Source organism: Oryza sativa, chromosome 11 (genome assembly GCF_034140825.1).
Source record: "Oryza sativa Japonica Group chromosome 11, ASM3414082v1".
In the NCBI taxonomy this organism is placed as follows: domain Eukaryota; kingdom Viridiplantae; phylum Streptophyta; class Magnoliopsida; order Poales; family Poaceae; genus Oryza; species Oryza sativa.
The window spans coordinates 12,614,973-12,627,724 of NC_089045.1; the positions used below are offsets into that span (position 1 = coordinate 12,614,973).

A 12,752-nucleotide genomic window follows, 5' to 3' on the forward strand; every position below is an offset into this window, starting at 1 on the left:
GGAGGGATGCAACACGAGGACTTCCTAGGAGGTCACCCATCCTAGTACTACTCTCGCCCAAGCACGCTTAACTTCGGAGTTCTGATGGGATCCGGTGCTTTAGTGCTGGCATGATCGCATCCGACATGCTTTGGCGTCATTCGGGTGTCATTTCTTAAAATAGGCGTAACTTTCTCATACGGACTCGGAATCAGGCAAATGATATATCCACGGACATCTACAGAAAATGTTACATCCGATTCTCCCCAGCTTCGCCGCCCAAGGGGCGACACAACACGATGGACGCAGCGGCGCGAGTCAAAAGGGGGGAGAGTGAGACAAAAAGGAGGGATGCAACACGAGGACTTCCCAGGAGGTCACCCATCCTAGTACTACTCTCGCCCAAGCACGCTTAACTTCGGAGTTCTGATGGGATCCGGTGCTTTAGTGCTGGTATGATCGCATCCGACATGCTTTGGCGTCATTCGGGTGTCATTTCTTAAAATAGGCGTAACTTTCTCATACGGACTCGGAATCAGGCAAATGATATATCCACGGACATCTACAGAAAATGTTACATCCGATTCTCCCCAGCTTCGCCGCCCAAGGGGCGACACAACACGATGGACGCAGCGGCGCGAGTCAAAAGGGGGAAGAGAGAGAGAAAAAGGAGGGATGCAACACGAGGACTTCCCAGGAGGTCACCCATCCTAGTACTACTCTCGCCCAAGCACGCTTAACTTCGGAGTTCTGATGGGATCCGGTGCTTTAGTGCTGGTATGATCGCATCCGACATGCTTTGGCGTCATTCGGGTGTCATTTCTTAAAATAGGCGTAACTTTCTCATACGGACTCGGAATCAGGCAAATGATATATCCACGGACATCTACAGAAAATGTTACATCCGATTCTCCCCAGCTTCGCCGCCCAAGGGGCGACACAACACGATGGACGCAGCGGCGCGAGTCAAAAGGGGGGAGAGAGAGACAAAAAGGAGGGATGCAACACGAGGACTTCCCAGGAGGTCACCCATCCTAGTACTACTCTCGCCCAAGCACGCTTAACTTCGGAGTTCCGATGGGATCCGGTGCTTTAGTGCTGGTATGATCGCATCCGACATGCTTTGGCGTCATTCGGGTGTCATTTCTTAAAATAGGCGTAACTTTCTCATACGGACTCGGAATCAGGCAAATGATATATCCACGGACATCTACAGAAAATGTTACATCCGATTCTCCCCAGCTTCGCCGCCCAAGGGGCGACACAACACGATGGACGCAGCGGCGCGAGTCAAAAGGGGGGAGAGAGAGACAAAAAGGAGGGATGCAACACGAGGACTTCCCAGGAGGTCACCCATCCTAGTACTACTCTCGCCCAAGCACGCTTAACTTCGGAGTTCTGATGGGATCCGGTGCTTTAGTGCTGGTATGATCGCATCCGACATGCTTTGGCGTCATTCGGGTGTCATTTCTTAAAATAGGCGTAACTTTCTCATACGGACTCGGAATCAGGCAAATGATATATCCACGGACATCTACAGAAAATGTTACATCCGATTCTCCCCAGCTTCGCCGCCCAAGGGGCGACACAACACGATGGACGCAGCGGCGCGAGTCAAAAGGGGGGAGAGAGAGACAAAAAGGAGGGATGCAACACGAGGACTTCCCAGGAGGTCACCCATCCTAGTACTACTCTCGCCCAAGCACGCTTAACTTCGGAGTTCTGATGGGATCCGGTGCTTTAGTGCTGGTATGATCGCATCCGACATGCTTTGGCGTCATTCGGGTGTCATTTCTTAAAATAGGCGTAACTTTCTCATACGGACTCGGAATCAGGCAAATGATATATCCACGGACATCTACAGAAAATGTTACATCCGATTCTCCCCAGCTTCGCCGCCCAAGGGGCGACACAACACGATGGACGCAGCGGCGCGAGTCAAAAGGGGGGAGAGAGAGACAAAAAGGAGGGATGCAACACGAGGACTTCCCAGGAGGTCACCCATCCTAGTACTACTCTCGCCCAAGCACGCTTAACTTCGGAGTTCTGATGGGATCCGGTGCTTTAGTGCTGGTATGATCGCATCCGACATGCTTTGGCGTCATTCGGGTGTCATTTCTTAAAATAGGCGTAACTTTCTCATACGGACTCGGAATCAGGCAAATGATATATCCACGGACATCTACAGAAAATGTTACATCCGATTCTCCCCAGCTTCGCCGCCCAAGGGGCGACACAACACGATGGACGCAGCGGCGCGAGTCAAAAGGGGGGAGAGAGAGACAAAAAGGAGGGATGCAACACGAGGACTTCCCAGGAGGTCACCCATCCTAGTACTACTCTCGCCCAAGCACGCTTAACTTCGGAGTTCTGATGGGATCCGGTGCTTTAGTGCTGGTATGATCGCATCCGACATGCTTTGGCGTCATTCGGGTGTCATTTCTTAAAATAGGCGTAACTTTCTCATACGGACTCGGAATCAGGCAAATGATATATCCACGGACATCTACAGAAAATGTTACATCCGATTCTCCCCAGCTTCGCCGCCCAAGGGGCGACACAACACGATGGACGCAGCGGCGCGAGTCAAAAGGGGGGAGAGAGAGACAAAAAGGAGGGATGCAACACGAGGACTTCCCAGGAGGTCACCCATCCTAGTACTACTCTCGCCCAAGCACGCTTAACTTCGGAGTTCTGATGGGATCCGGTGCTTTAGTGCTGGTATGATCGCATCCGACATGCTTTGGCGTCATTCGGGTGTCATTTCTTAAAATAGGCGTAACTTTCTCATACGGACTCGGAATCAGGCAAATGATATATCCACGGACATCTACAGAAAATGTTACATCCGATTCTCCCCAGCTTCGCCGCCCAAGGGGCGACACAACACGATGGACGCAGCGGCGCGAGTCAAAAGGGGGGAGAGAGAGACAAAAAGGAGGGATGCAACACGAGGACTTCCCAGGAGGTCACCCATCCTAGTACTACTCTCGCCCAAGCACGCTTAACTTCGGAGTTCTGATGGGATCCGGTGCTTTAGTGCTGGTATGATCGCATCCGACATGCTTTGGCGTCATTCGGGTGTCATTTCTTAAAATAGGCGTAACTTTCTCATACGGACTCGGAATCAGGCAAATGATATATCCACGGACATCTACAGAAAATGTTACATCCGATTCTCCCCAGCTTCGCCGCCCAAGGGGCGACACAACACGATGGACGCAGCGGCGCGAGTCAAAAGGGGGGAGAGAGAGACAAAAAGGAGGGATGCAACACGAGGACTTCCCAGGAGGTCACCCATCCTAGTACTACTCTCGCCCAAGCACGCTTAACTTCGGAGTTCTGATGGGATCCGGTGCTTTAGTGCTGGTATGATCGCATCCGACATGCTTTGGCGTCATTCGGGTGTCATTTCTTAAAATAGGCGTAACTTTCTCATACGGACTCGGAATCAGGCAAATGATATATCCACGGACATCTACAGAAAATGTTACATCCGATTCTCCCCAGCTTCGCCGCCCAAGGGGCGACACAACACGATGGACGCAGCGGCGCGAGTCAAAAGGGGGGAGAGAGAGACAAAAAGGAGGGATGCAACACGAGGACTTCCCAGGAGGTCACCCATCCTAGTACTACTCTCGCCCAAGCACGCTTAACTTCGGAGTTCTGATGGGATCCGGTGCTTTAGTGCTGGTATGATCGCATCCGACATGCTTTGGCGTCATTCGGGTGTCATTTCTTAAAATAGGCGTAACTTTCTCATACGGACTCGGAATCAGGCAAATGATATATCCACGGACATCTACAGAAAATGTTACATCCGATTCTCCCCAGCTTCGCCGCCCAAGGGGCGACACAACACGATGGACGCAGCGGCGCGAGTCAAAAGGGGGGAGAGAGAGACAAAAAGGAGGGATGCAACACGAGGACTTCCCAGGAGGTCACCCATCCTAGTACTACTCTCGCCCAAGCACGCTTAACTTCGGAGTTCTGATGGGATCCGGTGCTTTAGTGCTGGTATGATCGCATCCGACATGCTTTGGCGTCATTCGGGTGTCATTTCTTAAAATAGGCGTAACTTTCTCATACGGACTCGGAATCAGGCAAATGATATATCCACGGACATCTACAGAAAATGTTACATCCGATTCTCCCCAGCTTCGCCGCCCAAGGGGCGACACAACACGATGGACGCAGCGGCGCGAGTCAAAAGGGGGGAGAGAGAGACAAAAAGGAGGGATGCAACACGAGGACTTCCCAGGAGGTCACCCATCCTAGTACTACTCTCGCCCAAGCACGCTTAACTTCGGAGTTCTGATGGGATCCGGTGCTTTAGTGCTGGTATGATCGCATCCGACATGCTTTGGCGTCATTCGGGTGTCATTTCTTAAAATAGGCGTAACTTTCTCATACGGACTCGGAATCAGGCAAATGATATATCCACGGACATCTACAGAAAATGTTACATCCGATTCTCCCCAGCTTCGCCGCCCAAGGGGCGACACAACACGATGGACGCAGCGGCGCGAGTCAAAAGGGGGGAGAGAGAGACAAAAAGGAGGGATGCAACACGAGGACTTCCCAGGAGGTCACCCATCCTAGTACTACTCTCGCCCAAGCACGCTTAACTTCGGAGTTCTGATGGGATCCGGTGCTTTAGTGCTGGTATGATCGCATCCGACATGCTTTGGCGTCATTCGGGTGTCATTTCTTAAAATAGGCGTAACTTTCTCATACGGACTCGGAATCAGGCAAATGATATATCCACGGACATCTACAGAAAATGTTACATCCGATTCTCCCCAGCTTCGCCGCCCAAGGGGCGACACAACACGATGGACGCAGCGGCGCGAGTCAAAAGGGGGGAGAGAGAGACAAAAAGGAGGGATGCAACACGAGGACTTCCCAGGAGGTCACCCATCCTAGTACTACTCTCGCCCAAGCACGCTTAACTTCGGAGTTCTGATGGGATCCGGTGCTTTAGTGCTGGTATGATCGCATCCGACATGCTTTGGCGTCATTCGGGTGTCATTTCTTAAAATAGGCGTAACTTTCTCATACGGACTCGGAATCAGGCAAATGATATATCCACGGACATCTACAGAAAATGTTACATCCGATTCTCCCCAGCTTCGCCGCCCAAGGGGCGACACAACACGATGGACGCAGCGGCGCGAGTCAAAAGGGGGGAGAGAGAGACAAAAAGGAGGGATGCAACACGAGGACTTCCCAGGAGGTCACCCATCCTAGTACTACTCTCGCCCAAGCACGCTTAACTTCGGAGTTCTGATGGGATCCGGTGCTTTAGTGCTGGTATGATCGCATCCGACATGCTTTGGCGTCATTCGGGTGTCATTTCTTAAAATAGGCGTAACTTTCTCATACGGACTCGGAATCAGGCAAATGATATATCCACGGACATCTACAGAAAATGTTACATCCGATTCTCCCCAGCTTCGCCGCCCAAGGGGCGACACAACACGATGGACGCAGCGGCGCGAGTCAAAAGGGGGGAGAGAGAGACAAAAAGGAGGGATGCAACACGAGGACTTCCCAGGAGGTCACCCATCCTAGTACTACTCTCGCCCAAGCACGCTTAACTTCGGAGTTCTGATGGGATCCGGTGCTTTAGTGCTGGTATGATCGCATCCGACATGCTTTGGCGTCATTCGGGTGTCATTTCTTAAAATAGGCGTAACTTTCTCATACGGACTCGGAATCAGGCAAATGATATATCCACGGACATCTACAGAAAATGTTACATCCGATTCTCCCCAGCTTCGCCGCCCAAGGGGCGACACAACACGATGGACGCAGCGGCGCGAGTCAAAAGGGGGGAGAGAGAGACAAAAAGGAGGGATGCAACACGAGGACTTCCCAGGAGGTCACCCATCCTAGTACTACTCTCGCCCAAGCACGCTTAACTTCGGAGTTCTGATGGGATCCGGTGCTTTAGTGCTGGTATGATCGCATCCGACATGCTTTGGCGTCATTCGGGTGTCATTTCTTAAAATAGGCGTAACTTTCTCATACGGACTCGGAATCAGGCAAATGATATATCCACGGACATCTACAGAAAATGTTACATCCGATTCTCCCCAGCTTCGCCGCCCAAGGGGCGACACAACACGATGGACGCAGCGGCGCGAGTCAAAAGGGGGGAGAGAGAGACAAAAAGGAGGGATGCAACACGAGGACTTCCCAGGAGGTCACCCATCCTAGTACTACTCTCGCCCAAGCACGCTTAACTTCGGAGTTCTGATGGGATCCGGTGCTTTAGTGCTGGTATGATCGCATCCGACATGCTTTGGCGTCATTCGGGTGTCATTTCTTAAAATAGGCGTAACTTTCTCATACGGACTCGGAATCAGGCAAATGATATATCCACGGACATCTACAGAAAATGTTACATCCGATTCTCCCCAGCTTCGCCGCCCAAGGGGCGACACAACACGATGGACGCAGCGGCGCGAGTCAAAAGGGGGGAGAGAGAGACAAAAAGGAGGGATGCAACACGAGGACTTCCCAGGAGGTCACCCATCCTAGTACTACTCTCGCCCAAGCACGCTTAACTTCGGAGTTCTGATGGGATCCGGTGCTTTAGTGCTGGTATGATCGCATCCGACATGCTTTGGCGTCATTCGGGTGTCATTTCTTAAAATAGGCGTAACTTTCTCATACGGACTCGGAATCAGGCAAATGATATATCCACGGACATCTACAGAAAATGTTACATCCGATTCTCCCCAGCTTCGCCGCCCAAGGGGCGACACAACACGATGGACGCAGCGGCGCGAGTCAAAAGGGGGGAGAGAGAGACAAAAAGGAGGGATGCAACACGAGGACTTCCCAGGAGGTCACCCATCCTAGTACTACTCTCGCCCAAGCACGCTTAACTTCGGAGTTCTGATGGGATCCGGTGCTTTAGTGCTGGTATGATCGCATCCGACATGCTTTGGCGTCATTCGGGTGTCATTTCTTAAAATAGGCGTAACTTTCTCATACGGACTCGGAATCAGGCAAATGATATATCCACGGACATCTACAGAAAATGTTACATCCGATTCTCCCCAGCTTCGCCGCCCAAGGGGCGACACAACACGATGGACGCAGCGGCGCGAGTCAAAAGGGGGGAGAGAGAGACAAAAAGGAGGGATGCAACACGAGGACTTCCCAGGAGGTCACCCATCCTAGTACTACTCTCGCCCAAGCACGCTTAACTTCGGAGTTCTGATGGGATCCGGTGCTTTAGTGCTGGTATGATCGCATCCGACATGCTTTGGCGTCATTCGGGTGTCATTTCTTAAAATAGGCGTAACTTTCTCATACGGACTCGGAATCAGGCAAATGATATATCCACGGACATCTACAGAAAATGTTACATCCGATTCTCCCCAGCTTCGCCGCCCAAGGGGCGACACAACACGATGGACGCAGCGGCGCGAGTCAAAAGGGGGGAGAGAGAGACAAAAAGGAGGGATGCAACACGAGGACTTCCCAGGAGGTCACCCATCCTAGTACTACTCTCGCCCAAGCACGCTTAACTTCGGAGTTCTGATGGGATCCGGTGCTTTAGTGCTGGTATGATCGCATCCGACATGCTTTGGCGTCATTCGGGTGTCATTTCTTAAAATAGGCGTAACTTTCTCATACGGACTCGGAATCAGGCAAATGATATATCCACGGACATCTACAGAAAATGTTACATCCGATTCTCCCCAGCTTCGCCGCCCAAGGGGCGACACAACACGATGGACGCAGCGGCGCGAGTCAAAAGGGGGGAGAGAGAGACAAAAAGGAGGGATGCAACACGAGGACTTCCCAGGAGGTCACCCATCCTAGTACTACTCTCGCCCAAGCACGCTTAACTTCGGAGTTCTGATGGGATCCGGTGCTTTAGTGCTGGTATGATCGCATCCGACATGCTTTGGCGTCATTCGGGTGTCATTTCTTAAAATAGGCGTAACTTTCTCATACGGACTCGGAATCAGGCAAATGATATATCCACGGACATCTACAGAAAATGTTACATCCGATTCTCCCCAGCTTCGCCGCCCAAGGGGCGACACAACACGATGGACGCAGCGGCGCGAGTCAAAAGGGGGGAGAGAGAGACAAAAAGGAGGGATGCAACACGAGGACTTCCCAGGAGGTCACCCATCCTAGTACTACTCTCGCCCAAGCACGCTTAACTTCGGAGTTCTGATGGGATCCGGTGCTTTAGTGCTGGTATGATCGCATCCGACATGCTTTGGCGTCATTCGGGTGTCATTTCTTAAAATAGGCGTAACTTTCTCATACGGACTCGGAATCAGGCAAATGATATATCCACGGACATCTACAGAAAATGTTACATCCGATTCTCCCCAGCTTCGCCGCCCAAGGGGCGACACAACACGATGGACGCAGCGGCGCGAGTCAAAAGGGGGGAGAGAGAGACAAAAAGGAGGGATGCAACACGAGGACTTCCCAGGAGGTCACCCATCCTAGTACTACTCTCGCCCAAGCACGCTTAACTTCGGAGTTCTGATGGGATCCGGTGCTTTAGTGCTGGTATGATCGCATCCGACATGCTTTGGCGTCATTCGGGTGTCATTTCTTAAAATAGGCGTAACTTTCTCATACGGACTCGGAATCAGGCAAATGATATATCCACGGACATCTACAGAAAATGTTACATCCGATTCTCCCCAGCTTCGCCGCCCAAGGGGCGACACAACACGATGGACGCAGCGGCGCGAGTCAAAAGGGGGGAGAGAGAGACAAAAAGGAGGGATGCAACACGAGGACTTCCCAGGAGGTCACCCATCCTAGTACTACTCTCGCCCAAGCACGCTTAACTTCGGAGTTCTGATGGGATCCGGTGCTTTAGTGCTGGTATGATCGCATCCGACATGCTTTGGCGTCATTCGGGTGTCATTTCTTAAAATAGGCGTAACTTTCTCATACGGACTCGGAATCAGGCAAATGATATATCCACGGACATCTACAGAAAATGTTACATCCGATTCTCCCCAGCTTCGCCGCCCAAGGGGCGACACAACACGATGGACGCAGCGGCGCGAGTCAAAAGGGGGGAGAGAGAGACAAAAAGGAGGGATGCAACACGAGGACTTCCCAGGAGGTCACCCATCCTAGTACTACTCTCGCCCAAGCACGCTTAACTTCGGAGTTCTGATGGGATCCGGTGCTTTAGTGCTGGTATGATCGCATCCGACATGCTTTGGCGTCATTCGGGTGTCATTTCTTAAAATAGGCGTAACTTTCTCATACGGACTCGGAATCAGGCAAATGATATATCCACGGACATCTACAGAAAATGTTACATCCGATTCTCCCCAGCTTCGCCGCCCAAGGGGCGACACAACACGATGGACGCAGCGGCGCGAGTCAAAAGGGGGGAGAGAGAGACAAAAAGGACCCATCCTAGTACTACTCTCGCCCAAGCACGCTTAACTTCGGAGTTCTGATGGGATCCGGTGCTTTAGTGCTGGTATGATCGCATCCGACATGCTTTGGCGTCATTCGGGTGTCATTTCTTAAAATAGGCGTAACTTTCTCATACGGACTCGGAATCAGGCAAATGATATATCCACGGACATCTACAGAAAATGTTACATCCGATTCTCCCCAGCTTCGCCGCCCAAGGGGCGACACAACACGATGGACGCAGCGGCGCGAGTCAAAAGGGGGGAGAGAGAGACAAAAAGGAGGGATGCAACACGAGGACTTCCCAGGAGGTCACCCATCCTAGTACTACTCTCGCCCAAGCACGCTTAACTTCGGAGTTCTGATGGGATCCGGTGCTTTAGTGCTGGTATGATCGCATCCGACATGCTTTGGCGTCATTCGGGTGTCATTTCTTAAAATAGGCGTAACTTTCTCATACGGACTCGGAATCAGGCAAATGATATATCCACGGACATCTACAGAAAATGTTACATCCGATTCTCCCCAGCTTCGCCGCCCAAGGGGCGACACAACACGATGGACGCAGCGGCGCGAGTCAAAAGGGGGGAGAGAGAGACAAAAAGGAGGGATGCAACACGAGGACTTCCCAGGAGGTCACCCATCCTAGTACTACTCTCGCCCAAGCACGCTTAACTTCGGAGTTCTGATGGGATCCGGTGCTTTAGTGCTGGTATGATCGCATCCGACATGCTTTGGCGTCATTCGGGTGTCATTTCTTAAAATAGGCGTAACTTTCTCATACGGACTCGGAATCAGGCAAATGATATATCCACGGACATCTACAGAAAATGTTACATCCGATTCTCCCCAGCTTCGCCGCCCAAGGGGCGACACAACACGATGGACGCAGCGGCGCGAGTCAAAAGGGGGGAGAGAGAGACAAAAAGGACCCATCCTAGTACTACTCTCGCCCAAGCACGCTTAACTTCGGAGTTCTGATGGGATCCGGTGCTTTAGTGCTGGTATGATCGCATCCGACATGCTTTGGCGTCATTCGGGTGTCATTTCTTAAAATAGGCGTAACTTTCTCATACGGACTCGGAATCAGGCAAATGATATATCCACGGACATCTACAGAAAATGTTACATCCGATTCTCCCCAGCTTCGCCGCCCAAGGGGCGACACAACACGATGGACGCAGCGGCGCGAGTCAAAAGGGGGGAGAGAGAGACAAAAAGGAGGGATGCAACACGAGGACTTCCCAGGAGGTCACCCATCCTAGTACTACTCTCGCCCAAGCACGCTTAACTTCGGAGTTCTGATGGGATCCGGTGCTTTAGTGCTGGTATGATCGCATCCGACATGCTTTGGCGTCATTCGGGTGTCATTTCTTAAAATAGGCGTAACTTTCTCATACGGACTCGGAATCAGGCAAATGATATATCCACGGACATCTACAGAAAATGTTACATCCGATTCTCCCCAGCTTCGCCGCCCAAGGGGCGACACAACACGATGGACGCAGCGGCGCGAGTCAAAAGGGGGGAGAGAGAGACAAAAAGGACCCATCCTAGTACTACTCTCGCCCAAGCACGCTTAACTTCGGAGTTCTGATGGGATCCGGTGCTTTAGTGCTGGTATGATCGCATCCGACATGCTTTGGCGTCATTCGGGTGTCATTTCTTAAAATAGGCGTAACTTTCTCATACGGACTCGGAATCAGGCAAATGATATATCCACGGACATCTACAGAAAATGTTACATCCGATTCTCCCCAGCTTCGCCGCCCAAGGGGCGACACAACACGATGGACGCAGCGGCGCGAGTCAAAAGGGGGGAGAGAGAGACAAAAAGGAGGGATGCAACACGAGGACTTCCCAGGAGGTCACCCATCCTAGTACTACTCTCGCCCAAGCACGCTTAACTTCGGAGTTCTGATGGGATCCGGTGCTTTAGTGCTGGTATGATCGCATCCGACATGCTTTGGCGTCATTCGGGTGTCATTTCTTAAAATAGGCGTAACTTTCTCATACGGACTCGGAATCAGGCAAATGATATATCCACGGACATCTACAGAAAATGTTACATCCGATTCTCCCCAGCTTCGCCGCCCAAGGGGCGACACAACACGATGGACGCAGCGGCGCGAGTCAAAAGGGGGGAGAGAGAGACAAAAAGGACCCATCCTAGTACTACTCTCGCCCAAGCACGCTTAACTTCGGAGTTCTGATGGGATCCGGTGCTTTAGTGCTGGTATGATCGCATCCGACATGCTTTGGCGTCATTCGGGTGTCATTTCTTAAAATAGGCGTAACTTTCTCATACGGACTCGGAATCAGGCAAATGATATATCCACGGACATCTACAGAAAATGTTACATCCGATTCTCCCCAGCTTCGCCGCCCAAGGGGCGACACAACACGATGGACGCAGCGGCGCGAGTCAAAAGGGGGGAGAGAGAGACAAAAAGGAGGGATGCAACACGAGGACTTCCCAGGAGGTCACCCATCCTAGTACTACTCTCGCCCAAGCACGCTTAACTTCGGAGTTCTGATGGGATCCGGTGCTTTAGTGCTGGTATGATCGCATCCAACATGCTTTGGCGTCATTCGGGTGTCATTTCTTAAAATAGGCGTAACTTTCTCATACGGACTCGGAATCAGGCAAATGATATATCCACGGACATCTACAGAAAATGTTACATCCGATTCTCCCCAGCTTCGCCGCCCAAGGGGCGACACAACACGATGGACGCAGCGGCGCGAGTCAAAAGGGGGGAGAGAGAGACAAAAAGGAGGGATGCAACACGAGGACTTCCCAGGAGGTCACCCATCCTAGTACTACTCTCGCCCAAGCACGCTTAACTTCGGAGTTCTGATGGGATCCGGTGCTTTAGTGCTGGTATGATCGCATCCGACATGCTTTGGCGTCATTCGGGTGTCATTTCTTAAAATAGGCGTAACTTTCTCATACGGACTCGGAATCAGGCAAATGATATATCCACGGACATCTACAGAAAATGTTACATCCGATTCTCCCCAGCTTCGCCGCCCAAGGGGCGACACAACACGATGGACGCAGCGGCGCGAGTCAAAAGGGGGGAGAGAGAGACAAAAAGGAGGGATGCAACACGAGGACTTCCCAGGAGGTCACCCATCCTAGTACTACTCTCGCCCAAGCACGCTTAACTTCGGAGTTCTGATGGGATCCGGTGCTTTAGTGCTGGTATGATCGCATCCGACATGCTTTGGCGTCATTCGGGTGTCATTTCTTAAAATAGGCGTAACTTTCTCATACGGACTCGGAATCAGGCAAATGATATATCCACGGACATCTACAGAAAATGTTACATCCGATTCTC

At 51.7% G+C, this 12,752-nt stretch overlaps 36 non-coding genes and 4 pseudogenes across 36 annotated transcripts; all 40 read right to left on the reverse strand.

Annotated features, from left to right (window-relative positions):
• Window positions 1–3: 3 nt before the first annotated feature.
• On the reverse strand, window positions 4–122 carry LOC136354386 (5S ribosomal RNA). Its single transcript, XR_010738065.1, has one exon. It is a non-coding gene; the product is annotated as a 5S ribosomal RNA (ribosomal RNA).
• A 205-nt stretch (window positions 123–327) lies between these two features.
• Window positions 328–446, reverse strand: LOC136354484 (5S ribosomal RNA). Its single transcript, XR_010738116.1, has one exon. It is a non-coding gene; the product is annotated as a 5S ribosomal RNA (ribosomal RNA).
• A 205-nt stretch (window positions 447–651) lies between these two features.
• LOC136354485 (5S ribosomal RNA) lies at window positions 652–770 on the reverse strand. Its single transcript, XR_010738117.1, has one exon. It is a non-coding gene; the product is annotated as a 5S ribosomal RNA (ribosomal RNA).
• Window positions 771–975: 205 nt separating this feature from the next.
• On the reverse strand, window positions 976–1,094 carry LOC136354344 (5S ribosomal RNA). Its single transcript, XR_010738023.1, has one exon. It is a non-coding gene; the product is annotated as a 5S ribosomal RNA (ribosomal RNA).
• Window positions 1,095–1,299: 205 nt separating this feature from the next.
• LOC136354486 (5S ribosomal RNA) lies at window positions 1,300–1,418 on the reverse strand. Its single transcript, XR_010738118.1, has one exon. It is a non-coding gene; the product is annotated as a 5S ribosomal RNA (ribosomal RNA).
• Window positions 1,419–1,623: 205 nt separating this feature from the next.
• On the reverse strand, window positions 1,624–1,742 carry LOC136354487 (5S ribosomal RNA). The gene has a single exon (XR_010738119.1). It is a non-coding gene; the product is annotated as a 5S ribosomal RNA (ribosomal RNA).
• Window positions 1,743–1,947: 205 nt separating this feature from the next.
• Window positions 1,948–2,066, reverse strand: LOC136354488 (5S ribosomal RNA). The gene has a single exon (XR_010738120.1). It is a non-coding gene; the product is annotated as a 5S ribosomal RNA (ribosomal RNA).
• A 205-nt stretch (window positions 2,067–2,271) lies between these two features.
• Window positions 2,272–2,390, reverse strand: LOC136354489 (5S ribosomal RNA). Its single transcript, XR_010738121.1, has one exon. It is a non-coding gene; the product is annotated as a 5S ribosomal RNA (ribosomal RNA).
• Window positions 2,391–2,595: 205 nt separating this feature from the next.
• On the reverse strand, window positions 2,596–2,714 carry LOC136354490 (5S ribosomal RNA). Its single transcript, XR_010738122.1, has one exon. It is a non-coding gene; the product is annotated as a 5S ribosomal RNA (ribosomal RNA).
• Window positions 2,715–2,919: 205 nt separating this feature from the next.
• Window positions 2,920–3,038, reverse strand: LOC136354492 (5S ribosomal RNA). Its single transcript, XR_010738124.1, has one exon. It is a non-coding gene; the product is annotated as a 5S ribosomal RNA (ribosomal RNA).
• A 205-nt stretch (window positions 3,039–3,243) lies between these two features.
• On the reverse strand, window positions 3,244–3,362 carry LOC136354493 (5S ribosomal RNA). The gene has a single exon (XR_010738125.1). It is a non-coding gene; the product is annotated as a 5S ribosomal RNA (ribosomal RNA).
• A 205-nt stretch (window positions 3,363–3,567) lies between these two features.
• LOC136354494 (5S ribosomal RNA) lies at window positions 3,568–3,686 on the reverse strand. Its single transcript, XR_010738126.1, has one exon. It is a non-coding gene; the product is annotated as a 5S ribosomal RNA (ribosomal RNA).
• Window positions 3,687–3,891: 205 nt separating this feature from the next.
• LOC136354495 (5S ribosomal RNA) lies at window positions 3,892–4,010 on the reverse strand. Its single transcript, XR_010738127.1, has one exon. It is a non-coding gene; the product is annotated as a 5S ribosomal RNA (ribosomal RNA).
• Window positions 4,011–4,215: 205 nt separating this feature from the next.
• LOC136354496 (5S ribosomal RNA) lies at window positions 4,216–4,334 on the reverse strand. The gene has a single exon (XR_010738128.1). It is a non-coding gene; the product is annotated as a 5S ribosomal RNA (ribosomal RNA).
• A 205-nt stretch (window positions 4,335–4,539) lies between these two features.
• LOC136354256 (5S ribosomal RNA) lies at window positions 4,540–4,658 on the reverse strand. Its single transcript, XR_010737935.1, has one exon. It is a non-coding gene; the product is annotated as a 5S ribosomal RNA (ribosomal RNA).
• A 205-nt stretch (window positions 4,659–4,863) lies between these two features.
• On the reverse strand, window positions 4,864–4,982 carry LOC136354257 (5S ribosomal RNA). Its single transcript, XR_010737936.1, has one exon. It is a non-coding gene; the product is annotated as a 5S ribosomal RNA (ribosomal RNA).
• Window positions 4,983–5,187: 205 nt separating this feature from the next.
• LOC136354258 (5S ribosomal RNA) lies at window positions 5,188–5,306 on the reverse strand. Its single transcript, XR_010737937.1, has one exon. It is a non-coding gene; the product is annotated as a 5S ribosomal RNA (ribosomal RNA).
• Window positions 5,307–5,511: 205 nt separating this feature from the next.
• LOC136354259 (5S ribosomal RNA) lies at window positions 5,512–5,630 on the reverse strand. Its single transcript, XR_010737938.1, has one exon. It is a non-coding gene; the product is annotated as a 5S ribosomal RNA (ribosomal RNA).
• Window positions 5,631–5,835: 205 nt separating this feature from the next.
• Window positions 5,836–5,954, reverse strand: LOC136354260 (5S ribosomal RNA). Its single transcript, XR_010737939.1, has one exon. It is a non-coding gene; the product is annotated as a 5S ribosomal RNA (ribosomal RNA).
• A 205-nt stretch (window positions 5,955–6,159) lies between these two features.
• Window positions 6,160–6,278, reverse strand: LOC136354262 (5S ribosomal RNA). The gene has a single exon (XR_010737941.1). It is a non-coding gene; the product is annotated as a 5S ribosomal RNA (ribosomal RNA).
• Window positions 6,279–6,483: 205 nt separating this feature from the next.
• On the reverse strand, window positions 6,484–6,602 carry LOC136354263 (5S ribosomal RNA). The gene has a single exon (XR_010737942.1). It is a non-coding gene; the product is annotated as a 5S ribosomal RNA (ribosomal RNA).
• A 205-nt stretch (window positions 6,603–6,807) lies between these two features.
• On the reverse strand, window positions 6,808–6,926 carry LOC136354264 (5S ribosomal RNA). The gene has a single exon (XR_010737943.1). It is a non-coding gene; the product is annotated as a 5S ribosomal RNA (ribosomal RNA).
• A 205-nt stretch (window positions 6,927–7,131) lies between these two features.
• LOC136354265 (5S ribosomal RNA) lies at window positions 7,132–7,250 on the reverse strand. The gene has a single exon (XR_010737944.1). It is a non-coding gene; the product is annotated as a 5S ribosomal RNA (ribosomal RNA).
• A 205-nt stretch (window positions 7,251–7,455) lies between these two features.
• LOC136354266 (5S ribosomal RNA) lies at window positions 7,456–7,574 on the reverse strand. Its single transcript, XR_010737945.1, has one exon. It is a non-coding gene; the product is annotated as a 5S ribosomal RNA (ribosomal RNA).
• A 205-nt stretch (window positions 7,575–7,779) lies between these two features.
• Window positions 7,780–7,898, reverse strand: LOC136354267 (5S ribosomal RNA). The gene has a single exon (XR_010737946.1). It is a non-coding gene; the product is annotated as a 5S ribosomal RNA (ribosomal RNA).
• A 205-nt stretch (window positions 7,899–8,103) lies between these two features.
• LOC136354268 (5S ribosomal RNA) lies at window positions 8,104–8,222 on the reverse strand. The gene has a single exon (XR_010737947.1). It is a non-coding gene; the product is annotated as a 5S ribosomal RNA (ribosomal RNA).
• A 205-nt stretch (window positions 8,223–8,427) lies between these two features.
• Window positions 8,428–8,546, reverse strand: LOC136354269 (5S ribosomal RNA). Its single transcript, XR_010737948.1, has one exon. It is a non-coding gene; the product is annotated as a 5S ribosomal RNA (ribosomal RNA).
• Window positions 8,547–8,751: 205 nt separating this feature from the next.
• LOC136354270 (5S ribosomal RNA) lies at window positions 8,752–8,870 on the reverse strand. Its single transcript, XR_010737949.1, has one exon. It is a non-coding gene; the product is annotated as a 5S ribosomal RNA (ribosomal RNA).
• Window positions 8,871–9,075: 205 nt separating this feature from the next.
• Window positions 9,076–9,194, reverse strand: LOC136354271 (5S ribosomal RNA). Its single transcript, XR_010737950.1, has one exon. It is a non-coding gene; the product is annotated as a 5S ribosomal RNA (ribosomal RNA).
• A 157-nt stretch (window positions 9,195–9,351) lies between these two features.
• Window positions 9,352–9,486, reverse strand: LOC136354444 (5S ribosomal RNA; annotated as a pseudogene).
• Window positions 9,487–9,691: 205 nt separating this feature from the next.
• Window positions 9,692–9,810, reverse strand: LOC136354273 (5S ribosomal RNA). Its single transcript, XR_010737952.1, has one exon. It is a non-coding gene; the product is annotated as a 5S ribosomal RNA (ribosomal RNA).
• A 205-nt stretch (window positions 9,811–10,015) lies between these two features.
• Window positions 10,016–10,134, reverse strand: LOC136354274 (5S ribosomal RNA). Its single transcript, XR_010737953.1, has one exon. It is a non-coding gene; the product is annotated as a 5S ribosomal RNA (ribosomal RNA).
• A 157-nt stretch (window positions 10,135–10,291) lies between these two features.
• Window positions 10,292–10,426, reverse strand: LOC136354445 (5S ribosomal RNA; annotated as a pseudogene).
• A 205-nt stretch (window positions 10,427–10,631) lies between these two features.
• On the reverse strand, window positions 10,632–10,750 carry LOC136354275 (5S ribosomal RNA). Its single transcript, XR_010737954.1, has one exon. It is a non-coding gene; the product is annotated as a 5S ribosomal RNA (ribosomal RNA).
• Window positions 10,751–10,907: 157 nt separating this feature from the next.
• LOC136354446 (5S ribosomal RNA) lies at window positions 10,908–11,042 on the reverse strand (annotated as a pseudogene).
• Window positions 11,043–11,247: 205 nt separating this feature from the next.
• Window positions 11,248–11,366, reverse strand: LOC136354276 (5S ribosomal RNA). The gene has a single exon (XR_010737955.1). It is a non-coding gene; the product is annotated as a 5S ribosomal RNA (ribosomal RNA).
• Window positions 11,367–11,523: 157 nt separating this feature from the next.
• LOC136354447 (5S ribosomal RNA) lies at window positions 11,524–11,658 on the reverse strand (annotated as a pseudogene).
• Window positions 11,659–11,863: 205 nt separating this feature from the next.
• Window positions 11,864–11,982, reverse strand: LOC136354277 (5S ribosomal RNA). Its single transcript, XR_010737956.1, has one exon. It is a non-coding gene; the product is annotated as a 5S ribosomal RNA (ribosomal RNA).
• Window positions 11,983–12,187: 205 nt separating this feature from the next.
• LOC136354278 (5S ribosomal RNA) lies at window positions 12,188–12,306 on the reverse strand. Its single transcript, XR_010737957.1, has one exon. It is a non-coding gene; the product is annotated as a 5S ribosomal RNA (ribosomal RNA).
• A 205-nt stretch (window positions 12,307–12,511) lies between these two features.
• LOC136354279 (5S ribosomal RNA) lies at window positions 12,512–12,630 on the reverse strand. The gene has a single exon (XR_010737958.1). It is a non-coding gene; the product is annotated as a 5S ribosomal RNA (ribosomal RNA).
• Between the last annotated feature and the right edge of the window lie 122 nt (window positions 12,631–12,752).